Raw genomic sequence first — 23,939 nt, forward strand, 5'->3', positions numbered from 1 at the left:
TACACGTGAAGCGGGAGTTTATTACGGGTGTTTTATTTCGGAGCGGTTATTATTTAGAAATATTTATATACATTTCAGTATCAATTTTAAATTTTCGTTTGTAGCATATCACTACAGCAGAAAAATAAAATTTTATCGAATATATTTTCTTTTAATCCATATCTGTGTTATGTTATTGTTTTTTGTTTTATACCTGGTCGAAATAACGCAAAATATTCACCTCCCGTTCATAATTATCAGTTCAGTTACCTCAATTGACATCGTTTAACCTAAAAAAATTAACGTTGTTCAAATATTCCCGCCTAAAAGTTCCAGGAACACATGCTTGTGCGTCGAGACAGGGAACTTCGATTAGTGCAACAAACTCGTAACAGTTGCGCCAACTTCCCTCAACAGTTGCGCCGTGGAGACAAGGACGTATGTTTTGAGTTTAGAGAGGTCTTAAGTATCGCACGCAGCCGATCAACGAAGGTGTTAACCAGGTGCTCTTTGACTCTCACCTTCTGGATGGAAGAGTTCTGCCACATTCCAAGGTATTTATAAGCATCCTCCATTGTCAAGCTGTTGATGACGTCACCAGAATTGGTCACAAAACCATCCTCCCGCACTATAACGCCGTTTTCTATATGGAGCGTCGCGCATTTAGGTATTCCAAGCATCATGCCAATATCATCACTGACCTCTTCAATTACCTTGAAAAGTTGATGCAACTGGTCTCTTTGGGATGCATAGATCTTAATATCATCCAAGTAGGCTAGGTGGTTGATGACGTGGAGTACTTGTCTGTTCCGACGTAGAGGGAACCCTACCTTCATCTCTCGAATGCAATTTGAGAGGGGATTGAGGCCTAAACAGAACCACAATGCACTAAGACTGTCACCTTGAAAAATACCTCGCAGGATGTGGATGACCTCAGTTTCCAATTCACTCGCCGATCCTTGTATTATGATTCTGGTGCGCCAAGATGCCAAATATGGAACGCCGTTAGTGTCAAAACCCTTTTCCTGCGCGCGCGGAATTTTTTCTGGCGCGCGGAAAGAAAAAACCCGTTTTCGATGAAAATCTCTGAATTTCCGGATTCCGCGCCGGTTTTCGATATATTTGCGCCGTTTGTGTCAAAACTATTTTCTCCGGCGCGGCTAGAGTCCCTTTATACTGAGAGTCAAGACAATTTGAATCCATTTCTGATTGGTTCCCGTATTTTAGGCCTCCACAGTGTCACAAACGGGAATAAAGATTACATTTTCACCGATTGCAAAGATTATAATCTGGAATGGACCAGGGAATTACGGGTTCGGCAAGGAACAAACGGAATGAGAGGAGGAACGGAGAAAGGCATTTGAGATTGGGCCGATCAAAGATTACGAAAAACGTTCAATTTCTGTAATCTTTATTCCCGTTTGTGACATCCATGAGCCGAATTGTCTTGACTCTCAGTATAAAGGGACTCTAGGCGCGGCGCACGGTGGATCGAGTCAATGGGAGGGGTCGGTCATCGCGCATCACGCGTCTTATTTTCTCTGATTACGGAGATTTCCCACCCTTAGAATAGAGCAAATTACACTCACCTATTGTATTTTTCGTCGTAAATTCCATTTTTCATCATTTTTCAGCCGAATAACGAGTTTTAATACGAGTTTGACACACTTTTTCATGACCATTGAAATTGGGATCCTTGATAGCTGTTTTTTCGCGTTACTTTCGGCGAATAGGACCGTAAGCATCTTCCATAAAGAATAATTTTGCAGAACTTGACTAAAGGACATTACTTAAGGAGTGAGGGAGGGCGGCTTTACAGCCCCCTCACTACGAAGGTTGCCATATTTCTTTCAATTTCTGATAACATCGTTTTTTGTTCATGTTAATTGGTTTCTCGCAATTGCATACTGACACATATACGGAACATTCTGATAATGTTCATTTTTCTTCTCTTTTCCTCCAGCCAGTCAATAGACGTTTTCATTTTTATGAACTCTCTGGTCTTTCAAATATTCAACAAATATGCATATTTCAAAAAATAGATCAATATATTAAAGAAATAAAAAAGAGATGTATATACTGTAGCTTCTTTTTATCGAGTCATCCTAGAAGATTGTTATAGGTACTTATCACCAGATAAAAAAATTGAATGTGCAGAGAAAAAAAAAAATTATATCATCTTCCATTATTTCGTTTTGTTCCTCAATGTTTGGAGTGAAGTTTGAAACATATCTATTGAATAAATATGAAAATAAGAGGAAATTTATTTTTCATGCAAGTTCTGATCCCTTGAAGAACTTCTGAGAAGGACTATTGTCTCTTGAAGAAATTTCTTGTATTTCTTCTTTTTCAACCCACAACCAATTTTTACTTTCTCGCTATCCTAGGGTAGAGAAAGTATTGTCATCCTCCAAGGGGGGGGGGAGTTGAAATTTTATTTGTATGGAGCTCATGAAAGAGTTCTAGGTATGTTGAAGACATTTTGCAAGAAACGGGATGTGTGAAATATACAATGCGCAAAACATACACCTTACACTTTATCGCACAGTACAACGTTGATCGAATCAACTTCAAAGACTAACAGAAGGTTAATGTCTCGTCCAAAAATATCAACAAATAAGCCAAAATCAGTAATCAGTAGAAAAATTATCGAGATTGAAGGATATCGTGTGATGCACGATTTTATTGATGGCAATAGAGCAAGATCGGATTCCCAGCAGGCGCGACTTCCTATCATTCAAATGGACCGTTTTCGCAGATTAGCGGATATTAGCGGCTAATTATTACATAATATCATTCCTGATAGTGTACAGGAGGCAACCCAACAAAGGATTTTGCGGACACTTGTGGACATTTTTTTATCGAGCTATTTTAACATTTTTTTGGGCGTTTTTTTTAAAGCAAGCTTTGGAGGTGGTTTTGGTCCTCCTAAAAATATGCCAATGCACATTCATGATATACCAAAATGTTCCTTAAAGGGAGGAGAATAAGCATGTTTAATTGAAATTGTGATAAATCTGCCACAGAACTCATGCAAAAGCGAAATAAAACCTTGAGAATTAGACGGCAAATTTGATACCACCTGCAATGTCAGCTTTAGGCAACCCGCATGTCAAAGCGGAAGGGTTCAAAGATCCTAGAACCGTGGATACATTCATTTTGGAAGCTTAACTACTAGAAAACCAAGAAAAAATATTTAAAATCAGACTTTTTTTTTGTCGCCCATGACCGACCTCTACCATTGACTCGATCCACCGTGCGGCGCTCCAAATCTGTTCCGCGCGCGGAATTTTCGATATATCGATTCCTGCTCGCCGCCGGCGCGGCGCTCCGAAATCTGTTCCGCGCGCAGAATTTTCGATATATCGATTCCTGCTCGCCGACTGTTTTTTCCGGCGCTGCACCAGAAAATAATTCCGCGCGCCACTTTTTCGATATATCGATTTTTCTGCGCGCGGAGAATATTATCTCTCTTTTGAACGATTTCCATTATCGATCCTCTGCGTGCCCCTGCCGTATGTGGGTCGTGTAAACAAACGCAGATTGATAACACAAATGATCCAAACAACTCGAAATCTCTTAATTTTAATTAATTTAAATCCATTTTCGACTTCAACCAAGCATTTGGCAATAATATTCATCGTATTTTACAACCTGGAGCCACGGCCTATCGGCTCATTTTAAGGTGCATTCTGAAAATCAGTTTTACAAGTCCAATGTCCAAACCCAGACTTTCTTCTTTCCCTTTTTTTTAACCATTCTCTTTTCACTTTCGCCTCAAATCAAATGTTTTGCAGTTTTTTTATCTTAAGTAAGTGGTCCTGAATTCATTCAAGAGTTAGAAGTTCACGATTTATTTAGTATTATTAGCCTTTTGACCTCTTAAGCTTTATCGATATGATCTCATGTAGTTCGAGGTTTCTTTGGCCCAAACCAAGTGATTACTTACACATCTGATGTGAGTCTCATGGCTCTTCAAATTCGCAGTGTAGAATTAAATCAGAGACTACAGTTACTTAATCCAGTTCTGCTCTCTTGTTCAATGTTTGTCATAAGTGTTTGTTCGTGTCTGTTCTTTATAAGTGACCACTGTAGTGCTTATACACAGTTATGCTATCGGTACAGGTATTATTTCTTGTTTTCTACAGTCAGGACTTTCTCTTAAGCGCAATAATTTACCAAAGAAATTCACCTAGTTGCGTAAATAATTTGGTGTATAGATATTCTGTTAATGTCTCCTTGCGGTGATGCAAAGTTTCTGAGATCTGTCATAAGTGGATTTTGCATTTAGACGGTCACTCTTGCCTGATAAAATTACTGCTCTAGCAGCTTCTAATTTATACTTTGATCTCTGATTCATCACTAAATGACACTCGTGCGGTGTCATTTATCTTTAATCAGTTCAAAGCTATTTCGACAATGAATCATCAAAGGTCCGATCGAACAAGGAATTTTCTGGTGAGTGCTGCGGCTGAACCGACATCACAACTCTACTATCGAAAGCATCAACCAAGACATGATCATTCGTCTGGAAGTGGAAATATTTTGCAACTCATCAGCAGGCCGATTATTGAAGGCTTAGAGCAACCCGACAAGACAACAAATTCCGATATATTACATGGAGAAGATAGGGCTATGTCTTTTCATATCGGGCTGACATAGTTTCAATAATCAGGTAGCTGGTAGTTTAACAGGTAAGATTTGTAAAGTCACTTAGGTATCACAAGTTACATTCGTATCTCTTGTGGAACAGTGTTCGTAGGTATGCTTACCTTTGTGGAGATTAATTGATAACAAAACGAGCATATCGATGTCATAGCCTAACTAGAAAACCATGTACGTAGATTTACAAAGTTTCAGACTTTCTGTTTCTCTTCGATTATAAAATCATGCAACGAAATGTTACAAATGTCATCCCCAGATAACCTTAACCATGTTCCTGACTTATTCTTATGGGAGGATGTAATTCTATGTCTTTTCAAAATCCTTCCATCCGTCTGTACCTGAGAAATTCAGTAAATCAGCCGACTTTCGGACTTTTAACCAGAATCGTCGGCATCTTTACAATTGAAATGATTCTTAGGTGTTTTTGAACAAAGGCATTTTATTAAAATTTTTGTTGGACAGGTTTGATTCACCCTGAATTCTTAAATAGAGAGAAAAAAAATATTTTCTTCACTCTAGAAAGACATGAAACTGACCAAGCTGTAGGTGAGTAAGTAGTTTTTGATTACTTCATTCCATGAAATGTGATGAGCCTTGTTGCTGCAGGAAACACAACATACTAGCAGGAATCCTCAAATAAATTTTCTATCTTGTACAATATCTGTTGATACTTAATATTTGATGATACCTACGAAGTACAAAATTTCTGAAAAGACACTGGGAATACCAGCAGAGTCATCTCAAAATTTTCTCTCAGGAACAAAACTAAAAATTGTGGAAGTTTCCTAAGAATGCTCTGAAGACAAATTTACTTATTATTAATAGATGAAGTGTAGCCTGCTACATATCATGTCGTATTCCTCTTCAAATATACATGCAGGTGAGTAGATTTTGAAATTTTGAGCGCACAATTTGCTTAAGAAAGAAGCGAGCACTACCATGATTTCCACTTACGATTACCACTTCCTCATAAATTTTTATAAGTTGATGCTTTTGAAAGTTGAGTTGTGATGTCGGTTCAGCCGCAGCACTCACCAGAAAATTCCTTCTTCGATCGGACCTTTGATGATTCATTGTCGAAATAGCTTTGAACTGATTAAAGATAAATGACACCGCACGAGTGTCATTTAGTGATGAATCAGAGATCAAAGTATAAATTAGAAGCTGCTAGAGCAGTAATTTTATCAGGCAAGAGTGACCGTCTAAATGCAAAATCCACTTATGACAGATCTCAGAAACTTTGCATCACCGCAAGGAGACATTAACAGAATATCTATACACCAAATTATTTACGCAACTAGGTGAATTTCTTTGGTAAATTATTGCGCTTAAGAGAAAGTCCTGACTGTAGAAAACAAGAAATAATACCTGTACCGATAGCATAACTGTGTATAAGCACTACAGTGGTCACTTATAAAGAACAGACACGAACAAACACTTATGACAAACATTGAACAAGAGAGCAGAACTGGATTAAGTAACTGTAGTCTCTGATTTAATTCTACACTGCGAATTTGAAGAGCCATGAGACTCACATCAGATGTGTAAGTAATCACTTGGTTTGGGCCAAAGAAACCTCGAACTACATGAGATCATATCGATAAAGCTTAAGAGGTCAAAAGGCTAAGTATAATACTAAATAAATCGTGAACTTCTAACTCTTGAATGAATTCAGGACCACTTACTTAAGATAAAAAAACTGCAAAACATTTGATTTGAGGCGAAAGTGAAAAGAGAATGGTTAAAAAAAAGGGAAAGAAGAAAGTCTGGGTTTGGACATTGGACTTGTAAAACTGATTTTCAGAATGCACCTTAAAATGAGCCGATAGGCCGTGGCTCCAGGTTGTAAAGTACGATGAATATTATTGCCAAATGCTTGGTTGAAGTCGAAAATGGATTTAAATTAATTAAAATTGAGAGATTTCGAGTTGTTTGGATCATTTGTGTTATCAATCTGCGTTTGTTTACACGACCCACATACGGCCAAGGTAGATTTACACAGGTATGGACAGAACTAAACAACTGGCCTCTGATTGGCTCTCCAGCGGCCCCTTAACGTCAGCCATTTTGGATGTTTTGATTATTTTGATTTATTATGTTCGGTTTACCGTTTGTCAAAATTTTGTGGGATTTTTTGCATAATTTTTGTTATGCAATATTAATTTTAGAGTTTAAACGCACAAACGTTTGAATGTTAATTTGATTGTAATTTAATTAAAAAACGGGCCCCTTAACCCACGTCACGAGGTCATGTGACACGTACTGAGGCTCATGGGAAATTTTCAACTTTTCCATACCTGTGTAAATCTACCTTGCATACGGCAGGGGCACGCAGAGGATCGATAATGGAAATTTTCTGCGCGCGGAGAATATTATCTCTCTTTTGAACGATTTCCATTATCGATCCTCTGCGTGCCCCTGCCGTATGCAAGGTAGATTTACACAGGTATGGAAAAGTTGAAAATTTCCCATGAGCCTCAGTACGTGTCACATGACCTCGTGACGTGGGTTAAGGGCGCCCGTTTTTTAATTAAATTACAATCAAATTAACATTCAAACGTTTGTGCGTTTAAACTCTAAAATTTATATTGCATAACAAAAATTATGGCAAAAAAATTCCCCACAAAATTTTGACAAACGGTAAACCGAACATAATAAATCAAAATAATCAAAACATCCAAAATGGCTGACGTTAAGGGGCCGCTGGAGAGCCAATCAGAGGCAGTTGTTTGTAGTCTGTCCATACCTGTGTAAATCTACCTTGGCCGTATGTGGGTCGTGTAAACAAACGCAGATTGATAACACAAATGATCCAAACAACTCGAAATCTCTCAATTTTAATTAATTTAAATCCATTTTCGACTTCAACCAAGCATTTGGCAATAATATTCATCGTACTTTACAACCTGGAGCCACGGCCTATCGGCTCATTTTAAGGTGCATTCTGAAAATCAGTTTTACAGTCCAATGTCCAAACCCAGACTTTCTTCTTTCCCTTTTTTTTAACCATTCTCTTTTCGCAACCATTCTCAGTCCTTCCAGTTATGAAAATGCAAAGTTGCTCTCCGCACATCTTCCATAGTGATTTCAACCTCAACTTCATGTGTAATGTGGGCATGACGCACTGTTTCCTGCTCAATCCAAGGAGCTGTGCTATTATGCTCCTTGGCCTCTGACCAGATGGATCGCCAAAATCGCGTTACGTCATCTTTCGATGGGATTTCTTCGGGAGCGTTTCTCACATCCGCGGCGTTTCCCATCCTTCGATAGAAGGCTCTCTCATTACGCTGAAACAGAGTATTATCTAAATGGCGCTGGTATGATTTTTTATATCTTCTGAGTCGGGCAGCTTGAACTTTTAACTTCTGCTTCAGTGTATCAAGATGGGTTAAAAGGTTTTCCTCATTCACATGGGCCATCTTCGCCCTTAACCTCTTTGAGGTATTCCCCTTGACACACTGGGTGACTCTCCCAATCTCCTGCCTTAGGTTGGCCACTTTCCTTTCAATCCTAAGTTGCCATCTTGGTGCATTCAGTTTGATTTCCCTACGCCCATGATTTGTGGGGCCTTTGACGGCTTGTGTTATCGCCTGAGCTGCACAATAGATGATGCAATGAACTTCCTCTAACGTTGATTCTTCACGAATGTGTGCTGGTATAATTCGGTTCATCCTCTCAATACACGCGAACAACTTAGGAGTGTAAGGAAGTTTTGGCAGTGACTGTCTAAGATTTGGACTGACTCCTTGCCATTTGATCATTTCAGCAATAAATGCAACCTCTAGCGTATCAGCTTTGATAACGTTCTCGTCAGCAGTATCAGTTGCACACTCATCATGCTCCGCATGTACGATGCCTTCATCAGTGTGTAATTCCGGTACAATGTCTCGCTGTTCCACCGGACCGTCTGTGCAAGAAACTGACGCGGGATCAGCCTCTTGTACGTTTTCTTCGTCTTCACATTCACCGCGGGAAATTTCGAGTTGGACTTCATCTTTGATATTCTGCAGATCATCAGCAGACATTTTACAAGACTTCAGTATCACTCGCTTTTGGTCCATTAGGCGCTGCTCTGAGACATTTTTGCAGTCAGGGAACCTATCAAGAAAAAGTTTCCGCATTTCCGCCCGGTAGGTATCCAGGAATCGTTTCCATTTTAGACGCGAGGTAATAACAACGCATGACGTGTTGATTCATGCTTAGAGTCCAAGCCATGCGTTGCCTGAGTTTCCCTGATCTAGTGGTCGTCGGCTGACTAGTCGACGAAACACTTGGAGCAGGGTTGGTATTGTTGGTTGGCCGTCGTGCCATGCACTGGGACGATCCACGACCATCTTCGTTCCCAGCGTGGGGACTATTATGCGCGCCATGTTCCCCAACCCTTCACGCGACCGAGGCTCTTCTTTTATCGTCTTGTGCAAGAAGATCACTGACTGGGGGCTGCAAACCCCCAACCAGGGATGCGCAGCTGGTTTTTCAAGTTGGGACAAGCCCAACTCTACTTCCTCGGACGCCCCTGGCGATGTTTTGGCCACGAGGATGCCCAGCCACTTGCTCGGGTACCGCGGGGTCGCCAGCCTTCGAAAGGGCCTCCCGTACGACATTGAGGTCGCCCCTGAGGTTATTATTATTATTATTATTATTATTATTTATATGTGAAGTTATCTCCAGCTTTGCTGGGTAGTTGGGCTCTCTTCACGTGAGCAAACAATGCTCATTGGTAGAGAGAGTAGAGTGGGTTGAGGCCGGTGTTAACTTGGCTATGAATGGCCAATTTACAGCCGACGATAAGGTTTGCAGTAACCGGGGTGAGAACTGTGTCTTAAGACGCCCATCCAGAGGTTGCTTCTCGTCGATGATGGTGGGGTAGGGGTTTAGGTTGTGGGGGAACAAATGAGTATGGATTCTTTGGTTAAGGTTTTCAACTTAAGACTTTCCTCAGTATCCTAGCAGTTCCGAGGATTGCTGCTTTCTGAGCTGTGACAAGAGAGTGCTTCCCAGGGATTTCTTCCTTAAATTTCTTCCATTCTTTCGAGACTGCTCCCGTCGCGCCGATTACGAAGGGTATGACTTTCGTGTCCGTTTTCCACATTCTACTTATCTCGATTTCTAAGTCTTTATATAACGGAATATTGGAGTTACGGCGGTTTTGGAAGCAGCGAGCCAATATCGCGCCGTGAAATCGGTGGTTCCGCGAGTTTTTCATGACACAGCTTGTCACATCCGTCAGTGACATCGCTCGGTGACATCACCAGACACAGCCTTGCCAGATAGCCCGAGAAACCCCCCAATTGCGTATACCCCAGTCTCGGGCGCCGGGCGACCGTGAGTCCACGGGTGGCAACCTAACCAGTTGCTTTCCGCGGATTTCGGAGTCCTGACGGATGTGACATGCTTGGTCAGGGGATTTTGGCGAGCTAACCGTGGGAACGACGCCCAAGTTAGCAGGCCTAGGGGGCCCACGAGGAGCTCTCTGAAATCCCCTGAAGTCAGTCGTCTCGCCACCTATGTGCCTGCGCCTCCTCGCGGATCCACCGACGCGCGTCTTACCCCGTAGTCAGGTCCACGAGTAACCCTCGGTCGAAAGTTTGGTCCTACGGTCCGTCCCCGACCCTTCTTTTGCCCCAGCGGTCTTTCACCCCCTTCCCGAGTCTTTGACTCCTCAAGTTGCCCCGTCCCGCGTCTCACCCCGGTGATTGAGCTTTGAGTATCCCTCCCCTCGCCGAAAGTCCCGTCCAGCACCCCCGACGGCTCTTCCTGCTTGGAGACCCCCTCCCCCCTTTTTGTAGTAGTTGTATCTGTGTGATAGTTGTTAGAGGTCTGTGTGACCTAGTTGTAGTTGTACCGTTACCCAATACATCGAGTGGCCAGCTCCTACTTACGTGTTCCTTCTTTTCCTTAGGATTCTAGGATACGTTCTTGAGGTAGGTGACCACCTATATAGAGTGAAAGGGCTCTTACATCCCCCTAGATCTACCTTCCCTATTCTAGGACTACCCTTTCTGGTGGATATACGCCCCCCCCCCCATCTGCGATTATCCCCTATGTGTTCAGCCACTTGGCTCAAGAGCTGAGCACGTTATACTTTATACTTGAGTCTTTTTTCGGCTTCCTTCAATGATATGTTCCTATCCGCTGGGATTGACACGTCGATAAGCAAGCAAGTTTGCCCCTTTTTTCGCAGTATGATGTCAGGCCTGTTGTTCGGAACCGTCCTATCAGTTCTGACAGGGACATTCCATATGATAGTTGTTTGTCCATCATCCGTTGCTGTGATAGCTTTTGGCTTGTGCTCGTACCAGTTTGTTTCGACTGCTATATTGTACTCTTTGCACAGGTTATGATGGAGATGGGTGCACACTCTGTCATGCCGTTCTATGTAGTCCTTTTGGGCAAGGATCGGGCACGCCGATATTATGTGATCTATAGTTTCCTCGTGCTGATGGCAAATTCTGCACTTACTGTCTCGGGCTCTGCCGTGTATTTTCCGATCTCGGTACCTAGTGTTAAGAGCCTGGTCTTGGGCTGCTGCAATTAGGCTTTCGGTTTCTCCTTTTAATGCTCCTTTGCTCAGCCACATGGTTGAAAGAGTGCTTTCGACTCTGTCTTCTTCCAGTAAGCGAGGGTACTGACCGTGCATGTTCTTTTCGGTCCATTTTGATCTTAAGGTTTCGGCTATTTTCTTCTTGATTGTTTGGTTCCTGCTTTTAACTGGTGTTTGTTCAAAGTTTTGTTCTAACTCAGTTTCAAACTTGTCAGCTTTTTTGGTAATCGAGTGTAGCGTGTTCAGCTGGGTGTCCGCCTCGTGTACCGATTTAAGAAACAGATCTTCATTTCTCTTCTTTCTCAGGTAGTATTTCGTACTGATAATGGTGGACTTGTACGCTGCTTCTATCTGTCTCAACCCTCTTCCTCCCAGTTTTCTGCTGACGTAGAGTCGGTGAACATCCGCGGATGGGTGGTGCATTTTGTACATTGTTAGGTATTTTCTTGTTTTGACGTCCAGAGCTCGGATTTCTGTCATCTTCCTGTCTAGGATTGCAAATCCGTACTGAAGCACGGGAACTGCAAGTGCTCCGATGGCCGAAATCTTATTTTTTGCTGACAGCTCTGTCTTTAATACTGCCCTAACTCTTCGGATGTATTCTTTCTTGACCTTCTCTTTGACTGTTGTATTTTGCACTCCTGAATTCTCTTCCATGCCCAGGTACTTGTAAGTTTCACCAGGATCTAGTTGTCTGATGCTGGTTTCATTGTCGATGGTTACATTTTCACCTTTAAAAAACTTTCCTTTCTTGAAAGTCACTTTGGCGCACTTCTCCAGGCCGAATTTCATTCCGATATCGTCACTAAATTCTTTTACTGTTTTAAGCTGTTGTTGAAGCTTTGTTTCATTGCTACTGAAGAGTTTCAAGTCGTCCATGTAAAGAAGGTGTGTCAGTTGTTTGTAACCATCCTCAAGGTCGTATCCGTTCTGTTGTTCGTTCAGCTTCTTCGATAGGGGTATTAGTCCTATGCAAAACAGAAGGGGCGAGAATGCGTCTCCTTGATAGATTCCACGCCTGATTTTGATTTCCGAAGTTACGATTTGGCCCGCGTTTCCGTTCAGTTGGATGACAGTTGCCCAGTGTTTCATCATGTTCTTACACGCGTTGACTAGATTTGGGTGGACTCTCATTATCTCCAGTGCTCGTATGATCCAGCTGTGTGGCATGCTGTCGAAGGCTTTTTGGTAGTCTAGCCATGCTACGGATAGATTTTTCTTCCTCCTTTTGCAGTCTTCAATGGCAGTCTTGGATATAAGGAGTTGATCTAAGCATCCATTTGCTCCTTTTCGGCACCCTTTCTGCTCTATTGGGAGGAGTTCAGCACTTTCTAAATACTTGTAAGTTTTGCCAGCCATTAAAGCGGTGTATATCTTGTACATAATGTTAAGACAAGTGATCGGGCGGAAGTTCTTTGGGTTCGCTGTTTCTTTGTTTTTCGGTATCAGGTACGTGCATCCTTTAGCTAACCAAGGTGGGAACTCTTCTCCCCCCAGTAATTTTATGTATTCTGTTGTTAGATACTTGTGGATGGGGTGCATTTTTTTGTACCAGAAGCTCTGTATCTTGTCTGAGCCGGGTGCTTTCCAATTCGCAAGATTCTTTAAGACATTCGCTACTTCTGCCTCATTTAGGGGAGTCCATTCCATCTGATGTTCGACGTTTAGATCCTTAATCCAGTCCGCTTCGGTGTTATGCTCTGTGGGAGTTTCGTAAATTCCTTTCCAGAACTCCTCTATTTCTTGTTTCTTAGGGGTTGCACCAGTTTCTGCTCCGTCCCCTTTGATTTTTCTGTAGAAGCTCTTACAGTTAGTTACAAACATCCTATTTTCCCTATATTGGTTAGATCGTTTTTTGTATCTCCTGATCCTTTGGCTGAACACTGATATGCGTTGTTTAAGTTGCTCGGCTACATTGTCAATATTGTATTCTTCTCCTTCGTCAGTGTATTTTTCTAGTATTGATTTAACTCGCTGTGTCATTGGCTTCTCGTTAGACTTGCTAGTCTCCTTGAAATTAGTTAACACTGAAAGGTTGCATCTCAGCTCTATTATTCTGTTATCGATCCTTTTTTGCCACAGGGGTTTCGTTTCTTTCGCGTTGTTCTTTTTTACTGGTCTTGGGTTGTTTGCTTCATCACTGACTGTTAGAGCTGCCGCGTAGAGTAAGCAATTTATTTTCCAGAGGTCCAATTCCTGTTCGGTTTCTAGTATAGTCTTCACCTCACTGTTGGCCCGTGCAAGGATTTCCTTCTCCTTTTTTGCGCCGTTCAGTTTTCTGATCGGTTCTCTTTCCTCTAAGGTCATCTTCAGTACTTCTTGGTAGAGTCTCCTAATTGGTGACTCTGGCTTTTCGTTTTGTGATGACTTGGGTTCTGGCGTTGGGGCTAACGGCTCAGGGTTGGTCTCTGTCAGCTCATCGCTCGTAGGTTGCTGGTTTCCAGGAGGAGTTTGTGACGCTTGGTTTGAGATGTTTAGCTCGGCTAGGATGTCTTGGGATAGGATATCATCCAGTGCATCAGGTGCCACTTGGGGGGCTTCTCCGGCATGTTCCTCAGTTGATGCTTCTAGTGTGGCAATAGCATCTGCTTTAATTTCTTCAAGCAACTCATCGCTAAGTTTCCTTTTGTTTTCTATGTATCTTCTCTGCGTGGCTAGTTTATTCGCATTGATGTGTAATCGGGTGTCAGGGTTCCTAGCTCTCCATAAATCGTACGTCTCCTTTATGTTGCAAAAGCCTGTACCTTCTTTAGTATACCAGTGACACCACATGACTTCTTTGTACTCTTCTTGAGTCCATTTAATTCTTTGTGAGGATTGGGCTACTTGAGACGATATTCCCTCATCCTCTGGATCTTTTTGGTTGGCTGAGCTGCTTTGCGAACGTTCTGTCTCATTTTCTGGGCTCTGAGATGTCTGTCCAAGGTGGAGACGGACGTCTGCTTTGATTTCGGAGAGTTGCATCTCATTCAGTTTCTTTTGGTTCTCTATGTACCTGCGTTGGGTTGCAAGTTTATTTGCTTCAATATAAGGACGGGTAGCTGGGTTTCTCTTTCTCCAGAGATTGTAAATGGACTTCATGTTGCAGCTGCCTGTGCTTTCTTTGATGTAGAGGTAGCACCACATGACTTCTTTGTATTCTGCCTCGCTCCATTTTGTTCGCGGCCTTGTATGGTTGGGCTGAGAGTCTGGCTGGCTACTCAAAGGTTGTACTTGAGTCGGGCTGAGAGTTTGTGGCGTGTTTGTAGGCACATTTCTTGGGTCCGCTCGGTTTGTTCTCGAGTTTGTTGGTCTGTTCATCTCTTCATCTCTATCCCTATTCGTTAGGGTGATTTGAGAGTTCTTGCGTTGTTTAGTAATTTTTCTGGAATCCATGTTGTTCCCACGAGTAGAGGAGGATTTGGACGGTCCGCCCGGCAGCCTCTTCGCCGGGTAAGGCTACGTACTCTGGGAGGTCGCCCGGTATCCCAGGGCACCGTGGGTAGACACCTTCAGAAGCACCCGATGCCAAGAGACCCGATGGGCACGGTTTGCTTACACCCCGGGTTGGGTTTTTTTTATTGAAGTACTTCCTGGCACAAAGGGAGTGCTCAGAAAGTGACTCGGGACTGGAGGTGCGTGAATACCCCAGACCATAGACAGTCCTCCCTGCAGTTTTATTATTATTATTATTATTATTATTATTATTATTATTTTTTTTTTTTTTTTTTTTTTTTTTTTTTTTTGTAACTCAGAAGAGGGAACACTTCCGGCACAAGTATTACTGACGGGCCACAGGCCAAAGTCAGTAACACATACTATCTTGCTTGAAAAAAAGGGTAAACGTTATTTTAAAGTAAGATTTAAAAAAAAAAAAAAAAAAAAAAATTTTAAAAAAATTAAATTTTAAGCGAAATCAAAAAAATTATTCGATATTAAGAAACGACCTGACAATACTTGACGTGCTTATAACGACGGACTTCTGCATTGAATGAAGCAGGTAACTGTTTATTCCGAGGTCTCGAAGATGTTGAACTAAACTTTTTGGAACTATCCCCGTTACTGACATTATCAGGGGCTTGATACAAACAATATTCAGGTTCCATAATCGCTTCATTTCTGCAGCTAAGGGCAGATATTTTACCATCTTTTCCTGATACTTCAGCTCCAAGTTATGATTATTAGGGATGCTAATATCAATGATGTAAGCGGTGCGATCTCGCTTATCAACAAGCACTATGTCCGGTCTGTTTGCCATGATGGTTTTATCGGTTAGGATCGGGTTATCCCAATAGAGCCGGAAGCGCTGATTCTCCAGGACCGTGGCTGGGCAATATTTGTAGTAGGGTTCAGCAGTATCACATAGTTCTCGATCGTTGGCCAGCGCTAGATGTATAATTTTAGCCATGTTGTTATGCCGCTCGGTATATTCCTTCCCTGCAAGCAATGCGCAACCAGATGTAATGTGATCTATTGTCTCGGATGCAGCATTACACTTCCTACACTTATCGCTCTCGATCTTCTCCTTCAGTATATATCTCTTGTAATTCCTGGTACTGATCACTTGGTCTTGTATTGCGAGAACAAATCCTTCCGTTTCTGGATACAGCTGCCCTTTCATTATGCCCTTTTATTCTTTGCCCATTATTATTATTATTATGATTATTATTATTATTATTATTATTATTATTATTACTATTACTATTACTATTACTATTACTATTACTATTACTATTACTATTACTATTACTATTACTATTACTATACTATACTATTACTATTACTATTACTATTACTATTACTATTACTATTACTATTACTATTACTATTACTATTACTATTACTATTACTATTACTATTACTATTACTATTACTATTACTATTAAATTATTATTATTATTATTATTATTATTATTATTATTATTATTATTATTATTATTATTTATTATTATTATTATTATTATTATTATTATTATTATTTTTCATATTCACTGCTGTCACCAGCTTTGCTGGGTTGCTTTAAGCCCTCTATTATTATTATTATTATTATTATTATTTTTCCTTCATTCACTTGATTTGTATATTGAGGTACAAATCAGGGACACCATATCGTGGGCCTAAACAATATGCCTCAGCAGTGAGGGGTGGGGGAGGGGGAAGAACGTTTAGTGTCGGGTGGGAGGGGCAGTAAGTCTAACATACCTATGTACAGGGTGATCCAGACCACCCGTCCACTATCTTTTTCTCGAAAACAGCGGAGAATTGAGCTTCGGGACAAAAACTTTCAGAGGGTAAATCGATCCCAAAGAATCGAATGAAAATATTTTCAGCCCCCCAAAATGGTCCCTTGGGGGGGTTTGGGGGGGGAGCCCCCCGTTTCTCGCAATTTTCAAATGAGAAGGGTATGTTTTCACTTTGGATTCGGAATCTACGGTAAAAAATAAGAACATTTGGTTCTTTGCACTTTTTCCCTAAACCCCCATTTTTTGGAGTTATGGGGCATTTTTGGGGGCAATTTTCAATTTGACGCTGTAAGCGGCCAAATCATCCAAATTTCAAAATCTACAAATCTCCTGAGAGGAGAGGTCAATACCTTTTTATTGATGTGCCACATGACCCCTGTTGCTCCAAAATTTTGGGGGCCACGACCCCCCAAAAATTTTGGGGCTTTGGAGGGCCGTAAGTCGAAAATGTCAAAATGCAAGGGTATGTTTTGACTTCAGATTTGGATTCTACGCGAAAAGTTACGTAGAATTGATATGGCGCATGGCCTATTTGCTCCAAATTACTGAAGAACCCCATTTCCCCATAAGAAGCCGTGTATTTTTGGAGAAAATAAGGGGTAAAAAAAAATTTGAGCAAACAGGCCATGCGCCATATCAATTCTACGTAACTTTTCGCGTAGAATCCAAATCTGAAGTCAAAACATACCCTTGCATTTTGACATTTTCGACTTACGGCCCTCCAAAGCCCCAAAATTTTTGGGGGGTCGTGGCCCCCAAAATTTTGGAGCGACAGGGGTCATGTGGCACATCAATAAAAAGGTATTGACCTCTCCTCTCAGGAGATTTGTAGATTTTGAAATTTGGATAATTTGGCCGCTTACAGCGTCGAATTGAAAATTGCCCCAAAAATGCCTCATAACTCCAAAAAATGGGGGTTTAGGGAAAAAAAGCAAAGAACCAAATGTTCTTATTTTTTACCGTAGATTCCGAATCCAAAGTCAAAACTTACCCTTCTCATTTGAAAATTGCGAGAAACGGGGGGCTCCCCCCCAAACCCCCCCCCCCCCCAAGGGACCATTTTGGGGGGCTGAAAATATTTTCATTCGATTCTTTGGGATCGATTTACCCACTGAAAGTTTTTGTCCCGAAGCTCAATTCTCCGCCGTTTTCGAGAAAAAGATAGTGGGCGGGTGGTCTGGATCACCCTGTATACGCATATTTACACGCCACTGAATGGTAGCGGAGTGGGACTAATAACCCAAGTGGTTGGAGGCGTTGCTCCTTTCACTGATGATTTACTCTACAGGGTGTCCCGAAAGTCCGTAACCCTCCCCCCTCCCCTAACTTTTGAACGATTAGAGATAGATCAATGAAACTTACGGAATATTTCTATCTCAAAGTGGACCATCTTAAAGGGGGTTCAACATTTTTGTCCCTCCCTCAGGGGGGGGGGAGGGCGAGGGCCCCCAACTTTTTTTTTCAAATGGTAACCCCTATCTTGTGATACATCATTAGAAAGAACGTTAAAAACTAAGACTTTTTTTTTGAGTTTTCTGCCGCGAACCGCAGATCGATATCTTAATTTTTGACCTAGTTATGATAGGTCAAGGGTAAAATTTGACCTACTTTCAAAAAATCATAACTCCGATTTAAATTATCGTAGAGAAAAAAATGAAACGGGAAAATTTACTAAACTGTAAGCACTTTTAGGTAAAAATCACAGAAATCACTTTAGACTAATTTTAAGGGAGTTTTTGGACCCCCAAATGCGACAGTTCAAAGGTCATAAGATTTTCCCGCGAAATGAGCCAATTTCCCCTTACTTTTTTTTTTTTTTTTTTTACTACTACTTCAAATACCACACAAGTGGTAATCCATACGCTTCCAGTTAGAGCCCCTCCCCCCTCCGTCCCTACCATGTACCAGCCCAAGGCAACCATTGTTTGAGACCATCAAATTCGGGTCGCCTAGCCGGGAATCGAACCCGGGACCTCCTGATTGTAGAGCCAGCGCTACAACCACTACACCACAGGAGTCCGACCCCCAAACCTTTAAACTTTAAACCCCAAAACTTTACCTCAACATTATCTTGGTAAGTTCAAAATTAGTTCAACATTGCGTTTTTAAGTCCCCAAATTTTGGGGGAAGTCTTAAAAAAAAAGAAATTTAATCGGTTGAATTGAATCACATTAAATCTCGTATTCTTTAAAGACTTTGCCCAAAATTTGGGGACTTGAAAACGCAATGTTGAACTAATTTTGAACTTACCGCCGAGATAATGTTGAGGTAAAGTAAGGGGAAATTGGCTTTTGCAGGGAAATTATATGACCTTTGAACTGTCGCATTTGGGGGTCCGAACCCCCCCTTAAAGTTAGTTTGAAGTGATTTCTATGATTTTTACTTAAAAGTGCTTACAGTTTGGTAAATTTTCCCGTTTAAGTTTTATCTCTACGATAATTTAAACCAGAGTTATGATTTTTTGAAAATAGGTCAAATTTTACCCTTGACCTATCATAACTAGGTCAAAAATTAAGATATCGATCTGCGGTTCGCGCCAAAAGTCTTAGTTTTTTATGTTCTTTCCAATGATGTATCACTAGATAGAGGTTACCATTTGGAAAAAAAGTTGGGGGCCTCCCAGCCTCCCTTGAGGGAGGGGAAAAAATTTTGACCCCCCCCCCCCCAGAAGATGGTACTCTTTGAAATAGAAACATTCCCGAAGTTTCGTTTTTCTATCTGTAACTGTTCTAAAGTTACCCCCGAGGGGGGAGGGGGAGGGTACGGACTTTTGGGACACCCGGTATGTGCCTGGAGAAAGAGAAAAGAAAAGAGAGAGAAAAAAAACTTGACCTAAATTAATAACTAAATAAAAATAAATACTAACACGAATACCTACTACTAATACTACAGGCTGTCGGAAAAGTCCCCCCCCCCCCTCTAACTTTTGACCTAATTGAGGTAGAGATTTGAAACTTGGAGGATGTTCCTAGGTCGAAGGGAGCTACTTTCTGACCCCTCCTAAAATTTTCGGGGGGGGGCCTCCTGGGCGGGGGGGGGGGGGACGGACCCCAACCTTTTATTTTGAAATAGGAAGACCCCTCTTGTGATACCTCATTTGAAAGAACGTAAAGAAAGAAAACTTTTCGCGCAAACTCGAAGTCAATATCTCAAACCGTTTCAAAATGGTGGCCACTTAAAGTTCAAGACGGCCGAAAATTGGCCCCGCTTGTTTGTTTATGGATTTGCCTGAAATTCGATACTGGGAGTTATTCCAACACGAAAAACACGAATTTGACGTTAAATTTTTTTTAAGAAACCAAAATTGTCAAAGTGGCCTCTGGTAAAAGTTCAAAATGGCCGAAAATTGGCATCTCGGTTATTTGCCTATGGATTTGCCTGAAACTTGGAACCTGGAGATATTTTGGCATGAGATTAACAAATTTGAAATCAGGTTTCTAAAAAAAAAGAACAATTTTCGGCAATTTTGAACTTCAATCAGCCGCCATCTATCGGCAATGCGCGTTTTGTACCTACAAATGAGTAGGTAGATCCTTTCAGCCAGCACACCTGTATACAGCTTGTACAATGTGTTCAGACAAGTGATGGGTCTGTAGTTTTTTGGGTTATCTGTCTCTACCGCAGGTGAGCCATTCAGGGCCTTCCATTAGTTTATTTAATTCTTTGGCTACGGGCCCATGTAGGGATCGGATTATTATTCCGTCCGTCCGTGTGTATAGACGTGTTGTAAACAGCTCTGACATTTCTCTGTTTTTCAGTGTGTTAATTTCTCAATAAAATTGTATAGTGAGTTTCAGCGTGCGTAGTACCTTCTTGTGCAACCGTGTCCATTATTGCATCTGTCTAATGTTCATTGTGTGTCCAAAATTCCAGTTTTTTTCTGTCGCACTGTCTATGTACCTCCTCTAAAGAATTCGAAGAATTTGAGGAATTCGGAGACGTAATCGCGCGCATCCTGACATGCCGCCCAATCGCTCTCGCTCGCCAAACGGAGTACCTAATCTATCTACTCGCGCCGGCCGCACCATTGTTGCCCGACTGGCCACCAATGCCACCATAAATGGTTCCGACCGATCCCTGACTTCGACTATTTCTGAGACGCGGCTACTACGGTCTTCGACCAAGAATCTCGCAGCGATGAGTGTTGCCCCCACCGGGTTGCATGATCTTTCAACACCGCAAGTTCGTAAAATTCCGTCATCCAGTAGTCGGTCTAAAACAACATCTAGCACCAGTAGCAAGCCAAGCAGCAGCCTACTGATAAATGGTGGGAAGAGGAACATAAAGAAGAAGGCAACAGTACTATTTCCTCCGGAAAGCCCAACGACCTCTAGCGACAAGATGCTGAAGAAAACTCAAACTAACATGACGAGGAGTGCAACGGCGACATCTAATTTTTCAGCACCCAGCAGACGGACACGGAAGACAGCGCTGACTTCTAATGATAGTGACGAGAGCAGCGTGCTCGACTCATCCTCTTCCGATATCTACTCCACACCAACGACCTCCATTACACAGATGAAGAAAAAGACGGCGGCGCCCACGGTCAAGCTCCCTGAACGGTCAAGGAAGAAAACACTGCACAAAAGTACCTCAACCCAGTGTGATCAGCTCCAACCTGATAATACTGCCTTCCTAACTTGCGCCTGCAAACCGAAGCTCAGTCAACAAACTCTACACCAAGATACTCTTCCTGTCACTCACTCACATGAAGATAAATGCAGCCAAACTGAAATAAGCTTTGACCTACTGATTGAAGGATATAACAATAAAATTGTACAACCAGAAACGTTAGTGCAGGAGTTAAGGAAAGAGAAGTCTAACAACAAATCAGCAAAAAATACGCTACTTTTAGAAAATGTTTTACTACAAATTAAAAAACTAAATGAGGAAATAAAAAAATTAAGCAAAACAAATTAAGTATTACATGAGAGAAAAACTTAGAAGTGAGAAGACAAAATGTAATAAAAGAATGGCAAGGGATTTTACACCCGAATTTAGTCTTAGGAATACGTTTATTTTTAAAAAATTCAGGTATACAAGCTCAATAAACGCAAGTTTTAGGCAGGATAAAGAGAAACGCAATTTACGGCAACATTCTATTAATGTAAATGATATGAAATTGGACAACCACCTTCACCAAATAAAGAGTAAAAATAGCAAAACAATACATATTTTCTCAACCTTTCATCATGGGAAATATGTTAGTTCTCGACTTAACTCCAACCATGCTATAAAAGCTTACTCTAGCCTTTATCCGAATGCCCCTTTAGAACTAATTATGAAGCAGATGGACTGCCCTTCTTCCGAAAATTTAGGGCTAATACTTGGCGCTGAACAGGTGTGTGAAGGGAAGGGTGATCTATTTTTTCTTGAATTAGTGGGTGCGTTAGAAAAATGTAAGGATTGCAATCTACTGTTAAGCACAATTCCGCCAAGATACGACCTTCCTTACAACAGCAGAGAGAATAAAGATATTAGAATATTTAATAAAAGAATCTGTGACATTCTAAATTCATACGAGGGGGACCCAAAAAAAACCGGAATTTTGCTGTAACTTGGCAACAATGGAAAATATTCAGGTTCCTTCGCTAGGAGGTGTGACTAGGAGCTATGAAGAGTCACAAGACCAAATTTCAACATTGTAGCACATTTTCTTTCCATTTTGACGAGACTTGGCTTCAGAGGTGTTTGGCGACTTCGTAGTTTTTGATAATGGTTAAATTTCAGAAACGACACTCAGAGCTCAAATTTTTCTCTCCTGCTCGATAAAAATACGGCTTTTTCTGTTAACCTTTTGAAGAGCTGCTTCTGAAAGACAAGCCTTTTCAAAAAGTTCAGTGTAAGTACGGTTTTTCAGTTTCAAAATGGTCTGTATCACCCGTAACCCCTGTACGGCTCTAAACCGCTATCGCCATCGGCTAGAACCGATGAAAACATGAAATAAATCGCGTTTTTGTGAATGAATATGGTTAAATATCGTTTCGTCTACTAGCAGATATCACTTGGATGTAATACAGAAATGTTCAGAACATTGCTGTGAAAAATTTCGGCATAAAACGCGTTGTTGCCGAATTGATCCCCTATTTTGCGCGCTAGCCGGTGACGGCTGCCTGGCGTTCTGCCTACGTTCGAACAATAAATCACACTTTAAAACGAAGAAAAACACTTCACTTATGTTATAGGTAAATCATGTTCCCTGCAACACTCACTCCAAAAATTGGCAGAGTTCAGCCACACATAGCCTATGAAAATCACCTGTCTTAAAAAACTACGAAGTCGCCAAACACCCCTGAAGCCAAGTCTCGCCAAAATGGAAAGAAAATGTGCTACAATTTTGAAATTTGGCCTAGTGACTCCTCATAGCTCCTAGTTACACTTCTTAATGGTGGAACCCGAATATTTTCTATCGTTGTCAAGTAACAGCAAAATTCCGGTTTTTTTGGGTCCCCCCTCGTATGACAACCTCTACTTAGTTGACTCCCACAATTTGCAAAGAGATTGCTTTACTCCTCTAGGGCTTCACCTTAACGGAAAGGGGCAATCCCTAATGGCCCAAAAATTTAATGATGTTCTTGTTTTTTTATACTAAGAAATTCCGACGAATTAGGTTTTCCCTTACCTAAGGATAATAAATTTTCTTCTCCCTCCTCCTTTAAGTGCAGTATTTTTTACCAAAATTTGCAATACGTAGCGAATAAAATTGAATTGCTACAAGATGTTTTAATGTACGAGAAACCTCAAGTCGCACGTGTTGTTGAACATGGATTAAAAGATTATGAAGTATAAGCGCTTTTGAAAGGCTTTTCAAATACAAAATCATTAGTGTTAGTTCGAGGTCTCAATTTAAGGGGGTTGGTACTATGATCATGGTCAGTAATTCTCTCATTTCAAAAAATGTGAAATTTCCACTCCATCTCTGTGTTGATAAGGACTTCGAAGTCTCTGCATGTTCTATCAGGACCGAACTATATGAGATAATAATTGTACTCGTCTACAAATCTCCTAGTGGTAATTTTGAAGTATTTCTTAATAATTTAAGTGCATTTTTAGACAACTATTACCTAAAACATAAAATTATTCTAGTTGGTGACTTCAATGTCGATCTTAAAATCGACTCAAATCAAGCAAATGAAATGACAAATTTACTTAGTTCTATGAATCTAAGACCAACTATTTTTGAAGATACGAGGGTCACAGACCATTCTGCTACCAGAATCGATAATCTATTCACTAATCTTCCCTCCTCAGACCTAATTTCTTCTGTAATGTATACTGCTTTATCTGATCACCATGGAATTTTTTGTAGTTTGAAGGGCGAAGCTCAATCATCTAGACCAGAGTCTCCAATTTACAAATATGCACGTAAATATGACCCGGTTAATTTGGCCACCATGAAAGCTGGCTGTTCCGATATGATTGTGGATCTACAGAGAGTTACTCCCACTGACTTTATTAATTTTATTGTAGGAGCGCATGAAACTTTTTTCCCAAAAATTAAGACTAGATTCAACCAAGGACTAAAGTAG

This window comes from Bemisia tabaci, chromosome 2 (assembly GCF_918797505.1).
Source record: "Bemisia tabaci chromosome 2, PGI_BMITA_v3".
In the NCBI taxonomy this organism is placed as follows: Eukaryota; Metazoa; Arthropoda; class Insecta; order Hemiptera; family Aleyrodidae; genus Bemisia; species Bemisia tabaci.